Source organism: Piliocolobus tephrosceles, chromosome 9 (assembly GCF_002776525.5).
Source record: "Piliocolobus tephrosceles isolate RC106 chromosome 9, ASM277652v3, whole genome shotgun sequence".
Classification (NCBI taxonomy): domain Eukaryota; kingdom Metazoa; phylum Chordata; class Mammalia; order Primates; family Cercopithecidae; genus Piliocolobus; species Piliocolobus tephrosceles.
This window is the reverse complement of record NC_045442.1, coordinates 82,946,206-82,960,759: the sequence shown is the minus strand read 5'-3', so window position 1 is coordinate 82,960,759 and position 14,554 is coordinate 82,946,206. Positions and strand designations below refer to the sequence as shown.

At 38.9% G+C, this 14,554-nt stretch overlaps 1 protein-coding gene across 3 annotated transcripts in view; it reads right to left on the bottom strand.

Moving 5' to 3' along the window:
- Positions 1-14,554, bottom strand: part of BMPR1A (bone morphogenetic protein receptor type 1A) — a 161,238-nt gene that overhangs the window by 93,294 nt on the left and 53,390 nt on the right. Inside the window, exon 2 of one of the 3 annotated variants that reach the window (XM_023226078.1) lies at positions 7,305-7,351. The exons of the other annotated variants lie outside the window; for them this stretch is intronic. The gene's annotated coding sequence lies outside the window, so the exon portion shown is untranslated. The remainder of the gene's footprint in view (positions 1-7,304; positions 7,352-14,554) is intronic. 3 annotated transcript variants of the gene reach the window in all.

The window sequence follows — 14,554 nt, the reverse complement described above, 5'->3', positions numbered from 1 at the left end:
ATAAACTGAACTTCAACAAAATTAAAAATGTTTGTACAATATATGTGACAAAAGCCTCATCTAGGATATATAAAGAAATCTCAAAGCTCGACAACTGAAAAAAATTTCAACTAGAAAATGGGCAAAAAACATAGAGACATTTTATTGAAGAGGATACACAGACGGCAAATACGCACATGAAAAGATATGGTCAACATTACTAGACATCAGGGAAATGCAAACCAAACTATGCTGCAACCATCCCTGCACACCTATTGGCACAGCTAAAATAAAAAAATAGTGACAATACCAAATGTGGACACGAATGTGAAGAAACTGGATCTCTCATACATTGCCAGCGAGCATGTAAAATGGCACAGCTACTTACATGGTAAGCCACCAACTGTACAACCTTGGGCTCTGGCAAAGATTCTTTGCTTGGTCAACTCAGCCAGACTCCTGAACTTTCTCCCAGGCCTATCTGTGTACTTCCTTGTAAATTCCTGTTTTAGCAAAGAACCCTCCTAAGCCAGATTAGCAAACCTCCCATCATTTTATCTGATTACCCTCTTCATCTTCTGCCACCCTCCAGCTGATGTCTGATCACCTTGGCCTGTCTTTAGCAAGAAAGAATTCTGTTAAGGTCAGTTTAGGCAGAAAACCCTTACACCTGACGTTTCCTCTTGAGAATTTTTCCATCCACTGGCCCTCACTCAGCTCCTTGGCTACAAATTCCCACTTGCCCATGCTACATCCAGCACTGAGGCCACACTCTCTACCCACCCATTGTAAGACACTCTTGTAGTGGTTCCTACACTTACAGGGATGATCCTGAATAACGCCTTCCTTACCATGCTTTAACAAGTGTCACTGAATAATTTCTTTTCTTCAACAGCACCTCTCCCAAAGAAATAAAAATTTATATCCACACAAAAAACTGAACCTGAATGTTCATAGCTGCTTTACTGTTAAAAGCCAAAAACTAGGGGAAAAGATTATCCTTCAAAAGGTGAACGGTTAAACAAACCATGGAATCCTACTCAGCAATAAAAAGGAAAGAACTGTTGATTCACACAACTTGGATAGATCTCAAGGAATTGGGCCAAGTGAAAATAAGCTAATTTAAAAAGGTCACATACTATGTGATTCCATTTATTAACATCCTCGAAATGTCAACATCATAGAGATGAAAAGCAGATTACTGGCTGCCATGGGGCAGGTGTGTGCAGCATAAGGGAGATCTTGGTGGTGGTAGCATTTGTGTCTTGATGCCATGGTGGTTCACAAATCAACTACATATATGTTTAAACAGCACAGCACTGAACACACAAAATGTACCAATGTCAATTTCTAGTTTAATGTTGTGCTGTGGGTACTAAGAAGTAACCACTAAGGGAAAGGTGAAGGGCACAAGGGAACTCTCCTTACTGTTTTTTTGCAATTTCCTATAAATCATACTTATTTCAAATTTAAAATTTTAAAGAACCTACTTTGAATAGTAAAATAACTGTTCAAGGACTATACGAGATATAATATTTCTTTGAAATTATCTTTCTTTTATGTAGGTGTGAGTGTATATATATATGTGTGTACATACAAGTTTATTTTTTGGAAAGCAAAGAAGAAAAAAATCACCTAGGAAATTTCAATTCTGCCAAGGTTTCCAGTTTCCTAGAAACAAAACAGCAGTCCCGGGTCGACTTCTGGGTGCTCAGTCTAAAGTTGGGAAAGGGCCCTTTCCCTCCGTATCCCTCCTGCTCTGGCTCGGTGAAGGGGTGACTATTCCGAGGGGAGTGCTGATCTGTTCTAGGGGTGGCACCTGCAACAGAATGAACCCCAGATAATCACCCAGCTCTATGTTCTTTTGCAATTTATTCTTCCCAACAATGAAGCATAAAAACACTTCCACATTCTCATTTTTGCTCTACAACTTATGAACCTAATAAGACATTTATTTTTTGATAACACCCTCTTTCCTTTTCCAAGTAAATCCAATTCAGCCAGTAGAGAAATATATTGTATATCAACTGTTTTTTTTTTCTACAGAGCTTTTGAGAAAGTATCAATAGACCATTTGTTTTATTAGCTAATAGGTAAATGTCCCATGGAACAAGCTTCCCAGAATAATTTCACCACATAAAACAGCTAAATTTCTACTGTTAAGTCAGGAATTATCAGGGAGTGATTCTAGATTTAGCAGTTCACCAGATCTGCTAAAATGTGCGTGATTACACTCTCTCAACATATAAAGAAATTCAGAATTGACATTATGAATACCAGAGTTATGCTACAATACAGTGAAATCATCAGGGACTATTAATACATGCTGCTATTTGTTTCAGATCTAAATAATCACAAAAGAGTGTTGTGGTTTTTTACTTACTTACTGGTTTATTTGTTTTAGCTTGCACCCATCTTTCTGTTACGTTTTCTCCCCTTTGCGAACCACTACCTGGAATGCATACTTGCTAACAGCATCACCCTCTACCCACTTCTTTATGTCATCCCTGGAAAACAGCAAACTAGCTTAATGTAGTTCTGTGGTTCAAGGTCCAGAAAAATAAAAAGGTTGCATATGATGGATGGCCTGAGACTGAAGATATAAAAACTGAACACATCTTCTATTACGATCAAGTAATTGTCGTCCCATGATATTGCAATTTTTTTCTTTAAAGGCCACTTTAAGGAGAAGGGAAAGATGACACACCTGAATGAGTAAACCCACGAAAAAACAAAGATGGGTGGAGCTAAAAAAGTAAACACATCTCGAATGCCTACTTAACATTTCTAACTAAATAGGCTAAAACTCAAAACACACGAAATGTAACTCACTATCTCACTTGTCCATCCTCTCACAAACTTGCTCCTCTTGAACTCATTTGGTTTATTCCACAATTATGTAAAAGAAGACATTCTGCCATACCTAGTAAAGCTGATGGTGTACACACCCAAGACTCAACCATTCCAGGTCTATGTATATAACCTAGAGAGAACCTTTTGTACTTAGCTACCACAAACCACGCAAAAGAGTATTTAAAGCAGTTTTTTCCATACCAAAAACTAGGTGAAACCCAAGTGTAAAGCAACAGTAAAATGGATTGTGGTATATTCATGAAATACTCCATATTCCAATAATTTGGATTATATCACCTAACAATGAAAATTAATGAACCTCAGCTAAGAATGTCAACATAAATGACATCTCAAAATTGTAATGTTAAATAAAAAAATCAAGTCCAAGAAGAATACATACAGAATAATTCCATTCGTATAAAGCTCAAAAACAAGAAAACCTAAAAAAAAAAAAAGGTATGTTAAAGAGACAACACAAATGTGGTAAAACAAGAAAAAACTAAGGGAATGGCATCAAATTTAGGAGGATGGTTACCTCTGGGAAGGGAGGAGTAACTGTCTTAAGGGATGAAGGAGTTCAAAGTTGCTGTTACATTTCTTAAGACAGAAAGTTGGGCCAGATTTATTCATGTATTATTATTATTATTTAAAATGGATATATACATTATAGATAGATAGGTAGATAGATCCTTGTAAAATTAAACCTATCTGGAGCAGATACGATTAAATGTTAATATTTTAACAATTTAAAAGATTTTTTAAAATTTAAATGTATGCCCACATTACATAAATGTCTATTACAGCACTTTCTATAATTTTGGAATATAACATACTAACAAAATTAAGAGTAAACTACAAAATTCTGTTTTGAAATTTAAGGACACAGTATCACAAATCTTTAACAGCAGTATATTAAAACAAATACTGAACTATTATACAGCAGAAAAAACAACATGTAAAAAAAGTTACTTCTCCTCCTAATGTAATGTAATGGAAAATTAATGCCATCTATATAGTATATTCGTTCCAAAATATTTTTATTTTAATTTAGGCATGAAATATAATCAGCAAATTGTGGGATAGCTTATATAAGAAAAGAAAAAACATGATGAGATTTCATAAAAGACCACTGCCGGGTGGTGGCTTATCCTAAAGTAAAGGAAACTAAAGAACTATGACAGCCAAAAGGGGGTGTGTGTGTGTGTATTTCCTTGATTGGTTTCTGGATCAAATATAGATATATTTAGCTCTCTATAGATATAGATACATTTTTTTCCTCGGTTCTGGATCAAAAATTAAAACATCTATAAAGAACTGTTCTGGGGGAGAAAATAAATGAAATTTAAATAGGGATCATATGTTAGATAATACTGCATTAATACCGTATCTCTTAAGCATGATAATGTAACTCCTCAGCAAGACAACCCTGTTCTTAGGATACATGTGCTAAAATGTTTAGGAGTTAAATGTCAAGGTGTTTGCAGGTTACTTTCAAATGGCTCAGGGGAATTAAAAAAGTATGTATGTCTTCATAAACAGAGAGAAAGAGAAAGCAAATGAGCCAAATGTTAGCAAGTGAGCCGCTGAGTTAGCGAAAGACACAACAGTGTTCACTATTCATTCAATTTTTCTATCAATTTATAAATTTTTAACAATTTGCAGAAAATAAATATTTCATTCTTTAGTTATGGGTAGTAATTATACCACAAAGCTTAATAAACAGTGTTAGTATGACAGAGCTTATTAAAATCAAATATTAACACATTTACAAGCAAGTCCCAAAGATCTTTCCTCTATCAGTAATTTCAAAGCTTTTTTCTGGAAATTGTGAATTACAAGTTGAATGAAAGGCCAGGCACGATGGCTCACACCTATAATCCCAGTACTTCGGGCAACTGAAGCAGGAGGATCACTTGAGCCCGTGAGTTCAAGATCAGTCTAGGCAACAGAGCAAGACCACATCTCCACAAAAAAATGTTAAGTTTAGCCAAGTATGGTGGCACGTGCCTGTAGTGCCAATTACTCAGGAGGCTGAGGTGTGAGGATCACTTGAGCCTGGGAAGTTGAGGCTGCAGTAAGCCATGACTGCATCACTACACTCTAGCCTGGGCAACAGGGCAAGACCCTGTCTCAAAAAAAAAAAAAAGTTGAATGAAAAATTAATTTTTGCTTAAAAGGTCAAAAGATTATGTCTGTGCTTCAGAAACAACATCATAAGCAATTTGAGGGCAAGGACGTTTATTTTGGCAATTCAATTACACTATATATAATTCACAAAGATTTTTACACAGCTAAAATAGATAAAACCATACTAATACATTAGAATGGGATTTCTTGGCTGGATGCTGGTGGCTAACCCTGTAATCCTAGCACTTTCAGAGGCTGAGGTGGGAAGATCGCTTGAGCCCAGGAGGTTGAGGCTACAGTGAACTATGATCGTGCCATTGCACTCCAGCCTAGGAAACAGAATGAGTCCCTGTCTCAAAACAAAAAAAAAGCAAGGGAAAAAATGTCATTTCTAAATGTCCTATTATTTCTAATATATTTAGAAAATAACATTTCTAAATGTCCTATTATTGTGTATGTTAAAATTTATTTCTCAAAATAGATTTATTTCCTAATGATGCATACTCTAAGATTGTATTTACAATATTTTTCAGGATTGCTAAGCAGGTAGTAAGGGTGGAATCAATTCCTTTATGTGGACAAAGTTTCCTGAAAAACTAATTACATTTCATAGAAAATGATAACCATCTGTTCCCTTAAGGATGTACGGGTCATGTCAGAATTGAGTCCAATTAAGCTGTCAAGTAATACTTAATTGTTATTTACTAAAAACTTAAAAGTTATCTTCACAAAAAACCCAGTTGTCACCCACCCAAGATGTGTGCATCAATAAACTAACAAAACTCTAGAAGTTACAGAAAATGAAATTATTTTCAATTAAGAGCACCCATGTAAAATCCATCACTTGTACAGGAATATGTCAACTAGCGATTTCAAACAAGAGAAGTAATTCTAGCAATATTTCCTCCAAAAGGCCAGGTGTGAGACAGCATTGCTACATGTCCGTGGGTGGATAAACACACAGGGAAGAAAGTTTTAGCTGGGAAGCCTACATTTAAGTTCTCATCTCTATGTGATGAGAGGTAGGTAGTTAATTACCACACAGCACTGTCTTTTAAATCCGTGAGTCACATGCCTAAGGGAGGGGCCTGGATGCAGGATGAGCAGCAACTCCGGCAATCAAGGAAAGTTTCAAAAGGAAGCAACAACAGGTTCTGAGGAGCTGCAGACAGGCAATTAGCAGCAACTACTACCCCAACACAATGCACATAATCCAACAGCCGCCTAGGGACTGCCCACCTTCTTGCAAAAACACAGCAGTACCTTTGCGACTAAGTTTGTGAGGCTAGGTATGTTTGAATTTCAGAGATATTCTATTATCGACAGACATGTGAGACTGAAAGAAACATACATACATACAAATACACACACACACACACACACACACAAACAACTTGGTAATATTTCCAGGAGCCATTAAAGCAAATTTTAAAACATTTAAGGCCGGGCGCGGTGGCTCACGCCTGTAATCCCAGCACTTTGGGAGCCCGAGGCGGGCGGATCACAAGGTCAGGAGATCGAGACCATCCTGGCTAACACGGTAACACCCCGTCTCTACTAAAAATACAAAAAATTAGCCAGGCATGGTGGTGTGTGCCTGTAGTCCCAGCTACTTGGAGGCTGAGGCAGGAGAATGGTGTGAACCCGGGAGGTGGAGCTTGCAGTGGGCTGAGATCGTGCCACTGCACTCCAGCCTGGGCAACAAAGCAACACTTCATCTAAAAAAAAAAAAAAAAAAAATTTAAGATATAGTTACCTGCCTGCAAGAAACATGTAATCAACACGAGGAGCCAAGACATAAAGATATTCAAATTTAAATAAATGGTAACAGATGATATTGCAAATGTCATATCACCACACATGATGATTAATCGAAAAGCACTGAAGTTTACTGCTTCACAGGTGGGAAGTAATTTAAGGTGGCCTTCCAAGGATCCGCAGGATTTGATACTACGCAAGGAGGGAGTAGTTCAAGTTCAAACAGGCATTCCACAGGGAGGGTCAGGGAGGGTACTTTGTGGCTGGTCATGGCCCTATGGGGGGTCTGGATTCTATGGTGGTGAAGCAGGATCATCAATGTACAGTCTGACCCAGATGATAAATACACAGCTGCCCTAAGGCCCATGCCTACAGCACACACAACTGTTCATTTTAGTTCTCCTTCCAACCAAACATTAAAGACCTCATAGTGCTTTTCCATACAGAATCCTCAGCAGCCAAGATGTCAGGATGTTTGAAATGCATCTACCATTCTTTAGGAAGAGAAGAATACAAAGATTAAGAAAGAGCATGGGCTCTGTAGCCAGACTGAGTACCAAGGTTAGAATCCTGGCTCCACCACTTACCTGTTGTAATCCTTTGACCAAGTTGTTTAACCTCCTCCGTACTCAATCTGTAAAATGAGGATCAAAGGAGTTAATATAGGTATGGCACTTAGAACAGTGCCAGGCAGACAGTAAGCACTAAGTGTAAGCTACTATTATTGTTCTCCATCAATAGGAAACCAACTGTATTTTCAGAGAGTAATTAGAAGTTTATACGGGAGAATAATACAAGAAGCTGTATTAAAAGCTTGCTGGATACAGAAAACCCTCTGAATCACTGGTAGAAACACCCTTCCAATATTTAATAACAATGCCTAATAGCATCAAACACTTGCTGGTTGATTTAAGAACAAATTTTGGCAACAATATTTACTGAGTTCCATTTATCAAACATTTACTATGTGCCAGTTACTGTGCTAAATTCTATACATTTATTATCTGGCTTAATCCTTAAAATAAGACTATGGGGCACATACCACTAGTAATCCCATATTACAGATAAGAAAACTGAAGCCCAGGCCAGGCACGGTGGCTCACACCTATAATCCCAGCACTCTGGGAGGCTGAGGCGGGCAAATCACCTGAGGTCAGGAGTTTGAGACCAGCCTGGCCAATACGGTAAAACTCCATCTCTACTAAAAATACAAAAATTAGGCAGGCATGCTGGCCTGTAATCCCAGTTACTTGGGAGGCTGAGACAGGATTGCTTGAACCCAGGAGGCAGAGGTTGCAGTGAGCTGAGATTGTACCACTGCACTTCAGCCTGGGTGACAGAGTGAGACTCTGCCTTTAAAAAAAAAAGGGGGGGGGGGGGGGGACTGAAGCTCATAGTGATTAAGTAACCTTCTCAAAGTCACACAGTTAATATATGGTAGATTTGGGATTCAAACCCAGACTCTAAACACTGTACTTTTAATCCTAATGCCATACATTTTCTTCCCAAATCCTGAACCAATTGCACATGACTGTGATAATGGTTGTACAGATCCGTGAGTATACTAAAAACCACTGAAGTATGCCCTTTAAATAATTGTACGGTATGTGAATTACATCTTAATAAAGCTGTTTCAAACCACTAACAAAAAACAGTAAAATCGGGATATAGGGTCCTTGGGGTTTTACTCATGCAGACTGGGACTAGAATAAAAAGAAAAACTGAATTCATTTTGGATAGAAAAATGAGTATTTTTCAAATGGAAAGATTTAGAACCTGTATATAAATACATGACACATGCTGAAGATGAACCTAAATAATGAATAAAATGTAGATCAAGAAATATCTGTGAGGGCAGGCATGCTGGCTCAGGTCTGTAATCCCAGCATTTTGGGAAGCCGAGGTGGGTGGATCGCTTGAGCCCACGAGTTTGAGACCAGCCTGGGAACATGTAGTTCGAGACCAGCCTAGGAACATGGTAAAAACCCCTCTCTACAAAAAATACAAAAATTAGCTGGATGTGGTGGTCCGTGCCTGCTGTCCCAGCTACTCAGGAGGCTGAAGTGGGAGGACCACTTGAGCCTGGGAGGTCCAGACTGCAGTGAGCCATGATTGTGTCACTGCACTCCAGCCTGGACAGAGCCAAGAACCCCTCTCAAGAAACAAGAGGAGGCAGGAAAGAGGAGGGGAGGAGGGGGGAGAAAAAAGAAACATCTGTGGGTAATGATGATGTCACAGTGACCCCCTTACCATCAAGTCCAACATTTTGGCAAGAGAGAGGTAACAACATGATCATATTGTCATTCACTTTTAGCAAGGGAGCAGCATAAAATGTGGGCAATAGCATAAAGTTTCTTGGGAAAATGTAATGAAGCTAATGGTCTCCTGTACAGCCTTAGGAGGTATAAATGCAGCCTCTCTAGAGAGCAACTTAGCAGCGTGCATGATGTACCCACTAGCACAGCAATCCTACTAATAAAAATCCACATTTAAAAAAAATCATGCTGCCGGGCGTGGTGGCTCACGCCTGTAATCCCAGCACTTTGGGAGGCCGAGGCGGGCGGATCACAAGGTCAGGAGATCGAGACCATCCTGGCTAACATGGTGAAACCCCGTCTCTACTAAAAATACAAAAAATTAGCCGGGCGTGGTGGTACGCGCCTGTAGTCCCACCTACTCGGGAGGCTGAGGCAGGAGAATGGTGTGAACCCAGGAGGTGGAGCTTGCAGTGAGCCAAGATTGTGCCATTGCACTCCATCCAGCCTGGGTGACAAAGCGAGACTCCGTCTCAAAAAAAAAAAAAAAAAAAGTTGTACACCCAGATTTAGTGACACATATGGTCTTACAACACGCTTAATGATGGCAGAACAAGCAAAAACAAAAATAACGTAAATTATAGTACAGTCAGACAATATTGTAACAACAGCTGATGTTTATTAAGTGTGAAGAATTATTTCTATGTGTTAGCTCACTTAATACTTACAGCAACCCCAGAAGTTAGTTAAGAATGTTACCACTATTTTCAAGATGAGGAAACTAAAACTCAGAGCAGTAACTTTCTTCAGGTCACACTGCAGCAGTAATTGAAGCCAGGATTTGAACCAGGGCAGTCTCAACACCGCCACTTTGTGTAACTACAAACGTTATGCCACACGAAAATAAGTACTTGGAAATATACTCACAATATATTAAGACAGAAAAAATCAGATCACAAAATAACCTTGTGATCCTTCTCTGTTTAATGCATTTAAAAAGAGAGCGATGGAAATGACATGCCCTAAGTTTAACAATAGGTACTGCTGGTATTACAGTTGATAAATGTCATCTTTATACTTTCCGTATTTTCCAAATTTTCTACTGCTGGATGCTTTTTTTAAATGACCTTCCTTAAAACAATAAGTGAAAAGATGATTATAATTTAAAACACTGCAAAAAAGGACAAGTAACAAAAACCATGGAATCAGCAGTTAAATCTGCTATTGGGGTTGCTGATTCCAGAGAAGTGGTAGATGACAACCAGGCAGTGGCCAGGAAGAAGTATATGAAACAGTGACAGGTGCCACATAGGCATCAACTAGCATCCCGAGAAGTCCAGCGGGGAGGGCAAGGAGCACGGTACATAGCTCTGAGATAATGGCAATATCAAGGGAAGGTTTTACTGGTTTAGTTTTGAACTTGAAGGAGATTTGATCAGCGTTACAATCGAACTAGAAACAGCCAAGGATGGAGAGACGGATAATGAGAGGGAGGTCTCAGATGATAAGGACTGAGCCTTAGAAAAAGGGAAAACTTCGTGTGAAACAGACGAGAAGGAAGAAAAGAAGTCATACAGTGATCTTTGAGGTAGAGACAGAAGAAACTGACAGAACTTAATTTGGTACCCTCAAGCTTCTCTAAGAAAGAAAAAAAAAAAAAAAAAAGATGTCATCTTCCAAACTAAAAAGGTGATTGTGGGTGCAGTGGCTCATGCCTATAATCCCAACATTTTGGGAGGCCAAGGCAAGAGGATTGCTTAAACCCAGTAGTTTGAGACCAGCCACGGCAACGTGGCAAAACCTCATCTCTATCCAAAAATTTTCAAAAAGTTAGCCGGGAATGGGGGCATAATCCTGTAGTCCCAGCTACTCAGGAGGCTGAGGTGAGAGGACCACTTGAGCCTGGGAGGTCGAGGCTGCAGACAAGCTATGATCACACCACTGCACTCCAGTCTGGGTGTCAGAAAGTTAGACTCTGTCTCAAACAAAACAAAACAAAAACTAAACTAAAAATGTGGTATTAGGTACAGGGTGAGAAGCAGGGTTAGTAGGAAAAGTGCTAGAAAGCAACTAGATTCACCTTTTGCCAGAGCTAGCAGAAACCATCAGTCTAATCATCAATTGACGACAAATTCTCCTCTGGACAATTCACATTACAGGCATAAATGAGAGTATTGCAGGAAGTTGGAAAAACCGTTTATTCTTCAGTTAACATGTACATAAGCTATGCCACTCGTAACTGAAGAACCCATGGTATGCCTGGAGACTGCTACCCTACCGGTAATTTCAAGGGTAACAACCACTACCATAACCCGTGAGGCAGACGTGGTAAGTGTCATTACTTTTAAGAGATGAGATGCATAGGCAAAAGAAGCACTAGGTTTCAAGCATAAATTTCTAATTTGACAAAAAAAAAATAGTTTGCTATGAAAATTCAAGTTGTGGCTGGGCGCAGAGGCTCACACCTGTAATCCCAGCACTTGGGGATTACAGGTGGGTGGATCACGAAGTCAGGAGATCGAGACCATCCTGGCCAAAATGATGAAAGCCTGTCTCTACTAAAAATACAAAAATTAGCTGGACGTGGCAGTGCATGCCTGTAATCCCAGCTACTCAGGAGGCTGAGGCAGGAGAATTGCGTGAGCCCAGGAGGCAGAGACTGCAGTGATCTGAGATCGCGCCACTGCACTCCAGCCTGGGAGACAGAGCGAGACTCAAAAAGAAAAAAAAAAAGTTGTAAAGATCTCAAATTCTATATAATTGAAAAGTTTTCTAGGACAGGCCAATTGTTACAAAACATGGTATTTTTAACACACATACAGAGATCTCCAGAGATGTAAGTGGCTTTAAAAAATAAGTAGCAATAATAATAAGTAGCCATTCCTTCATGTGTGAGGATACAGTCAGGGAAATAAGAACGTAAGAGTATGTGGTTGGCTTCACTTGCAGGCCCAATGCTTTACATGCATTACCGCATTTCATCCCCAAAACAATTCGGAGGCAGGAATTCTTCGTTTTCATTCAACGTATTTACTGAGTGCTAGTTCTGGGTCCCAGAAATTAATCTAAACCTCAGCATACAGTAATGAACAACAACAAAAAAAAAATCCAAAAACTTGCCTTCTTGGAAACTGTATCCTATTTCAGTGTCTGTCTTTTAAGGGGCTTGAGTAATTTCTCTATGGAGTCAAATAAAGTGGGTAGCAGAGATGGAACTCCAATTCAGGTGTGTCAGATCACAGGTACAAAGTCTGAATCATTCAACTATGATTCATTCATAAAGTCTGAATCATTCAAACTATGATTCTAGCATACGTAACTGCTGCTCAATAGAGGGAAAAAATAACTTCTAATTTATCTGAGTTTTTCAATAATAAACAGTACTTATTTGAGAATTTTGAATATTTTGTTGTTTTGCTTATACTACTGCTCTCCCTATAGGAAATGACCTGTCAATAAAAACTAGCACCAATCCTCAGTTAACATGTTTCTTTCCATTTACTTTATAAATTTTAAAGCAAAAAATCCTGAGACAAAAGCAATCTGAAAGCCTCTTCATCTGCTCCCTAAAATTATTAACCAAAGAACTATTCATACTTCAGCCAACTTCAATCTTCAGTTAACATGTTTCTTTCCATCCACTTAATAAATTTTAAAACAAAAAAACCTGAGCTAAAAGCAAACTGAAGACCTCTTCATCTGCTCCCTAAAATTATTAGCTGGCCAGACACGGTGGCTCACGCCTGTAATCCCAGCACTTTGGGAGCCAAGGAGGGCGGATGACGAGGTCAGGAGCTCGAGACCAGCCTGGCCAACATGGTGAAACCCCGACTCTACTAAAAGTACAAAAATTAGCCAGGCATGGTGGCAGGCACCTGTAATTCTAGATACTCGGGAGGCTGAAGCAGGAGAATCATTTGAACCTGGGAGGCAGAGGTTGCAGTGAGCTGAGATCATGCCATTACACTCCAGCCTGGGCGACAGTGCGAGACTCCATCTCAAAAAAATATTAACCAAAGAACTATTCATACTTCAGCAAACTTCTTAAAATATCAGAGGAAATTTTGCTAGTACTTTGTTGAAGATTTTGGCATCAATGTTCCTAAGGGGTATTATCTGTAGTTTCCTTGTGGTAACTAACTTTGTCTAACTTTGGTGTCAGTGTAGTATGTTGGCCTCATAGAATGAGTTGGAAAGTTTTCTCTTTCTCCAGTTTTTTTTTTTTTTTTTTTCACTTGAAGAATGGTATTCGTTTTTCCTTAAATGTATGGCAGAACTCACCAATGAAGCCGTCAGGTCCAGGGTTTTTCTTTGTCAGATTTTTGATAACTCATTCAATCTCCTCACTAGTTAAAGGTCTATTCAAATATTCTATTTCTTCATGATTTAGTCTTAGTCGATTTTGTGTTTCTAGGAATCGGTCCATTTCATTTAGGTTATCCAATTTGTTGGCATTTGTTTACAATACTCTTTTATTTGCATATCCACATTAATGGCAGCATTATTCACAACAGCTAAAATGTGAAAGTAACCCAAGTATCTGTGGGTGAATGAATGGATAAGCAAAATGTGGTATATGCATAAAATGGAATATTATTCAGCCTTAAAAATGAAGGAAATTCTGAGACATGCCACAACATAAACCTTGAAGACATTATGCTAAGTGAAATAAGCCAGCCACCAAAAAGAAAAATACTAAATGCAACTTATACGAGGTACTTATAGTAGTCAAGATCAGAGAGACATTAGTAGAATCGTGGTTGCCAAGGATGGGGGTAGAATCGTGGTTGCCAAGGATGGGGGAAGGAAGAAGGGAGAGCTGTTGTTTTACAAGTACAGTTTCAGCTTTACAAGATGAAAAGAGTATAGGAGATGGATGGTGGTGATGGCTGTACAATGTTATGAATGTATTTAATACCACTGAACTGTATACTTAAAAATGGTTAAAATGATAAATTTTGGGTATGTATATTTTACCTTGATTTTAAAAATTGGAAAAAAATTATTGTAGAAGTGGGGATGTCTGGAGTAGAGCTTTATCACAGACTCATTTTTTCACTTGTACTCTCGTTATCTGAATTATCTTAATATACAAACAGATCCCTGATGATATGCAAACAGACTCACATTATTATTCTCTTTCCCTTAACGAGTTAATTCCTGTTAGAAGTTTTCCACCAGTGTCTGGTATATCTTGGGTGCTGTTCACATAATGGGTGGTTCGTCAACCCCAACTAGACCCTCTCTGCATGTAGGTGGGGCTTGTGAACTAGCAGGCTTAACTGCAGGGTAACTCCTGCTTGTGCAGATACAGACAGCCTTAAGTATCAGGCTTTGTTGATCTCTTCCCTGAAGCCATTCAGTTTCTTACAAAAGAGTACTTCAGTCTCCTAGGTGAAGTGTATAACTCTCAATTGTCAGTGCTCTGCAAACAAGTGGAAAAAGGACATGGACAGAAATTAAAGGCAAGGAGGTGTATCTCCTGATCCAGTAGGTCAACTTCCGCTTAATCCCCATCTGCAGTGTACTCCTCTTCTGTACTCTCTTCAAATCTGGAATTTAACTGATTCAGTTTCTCTAGA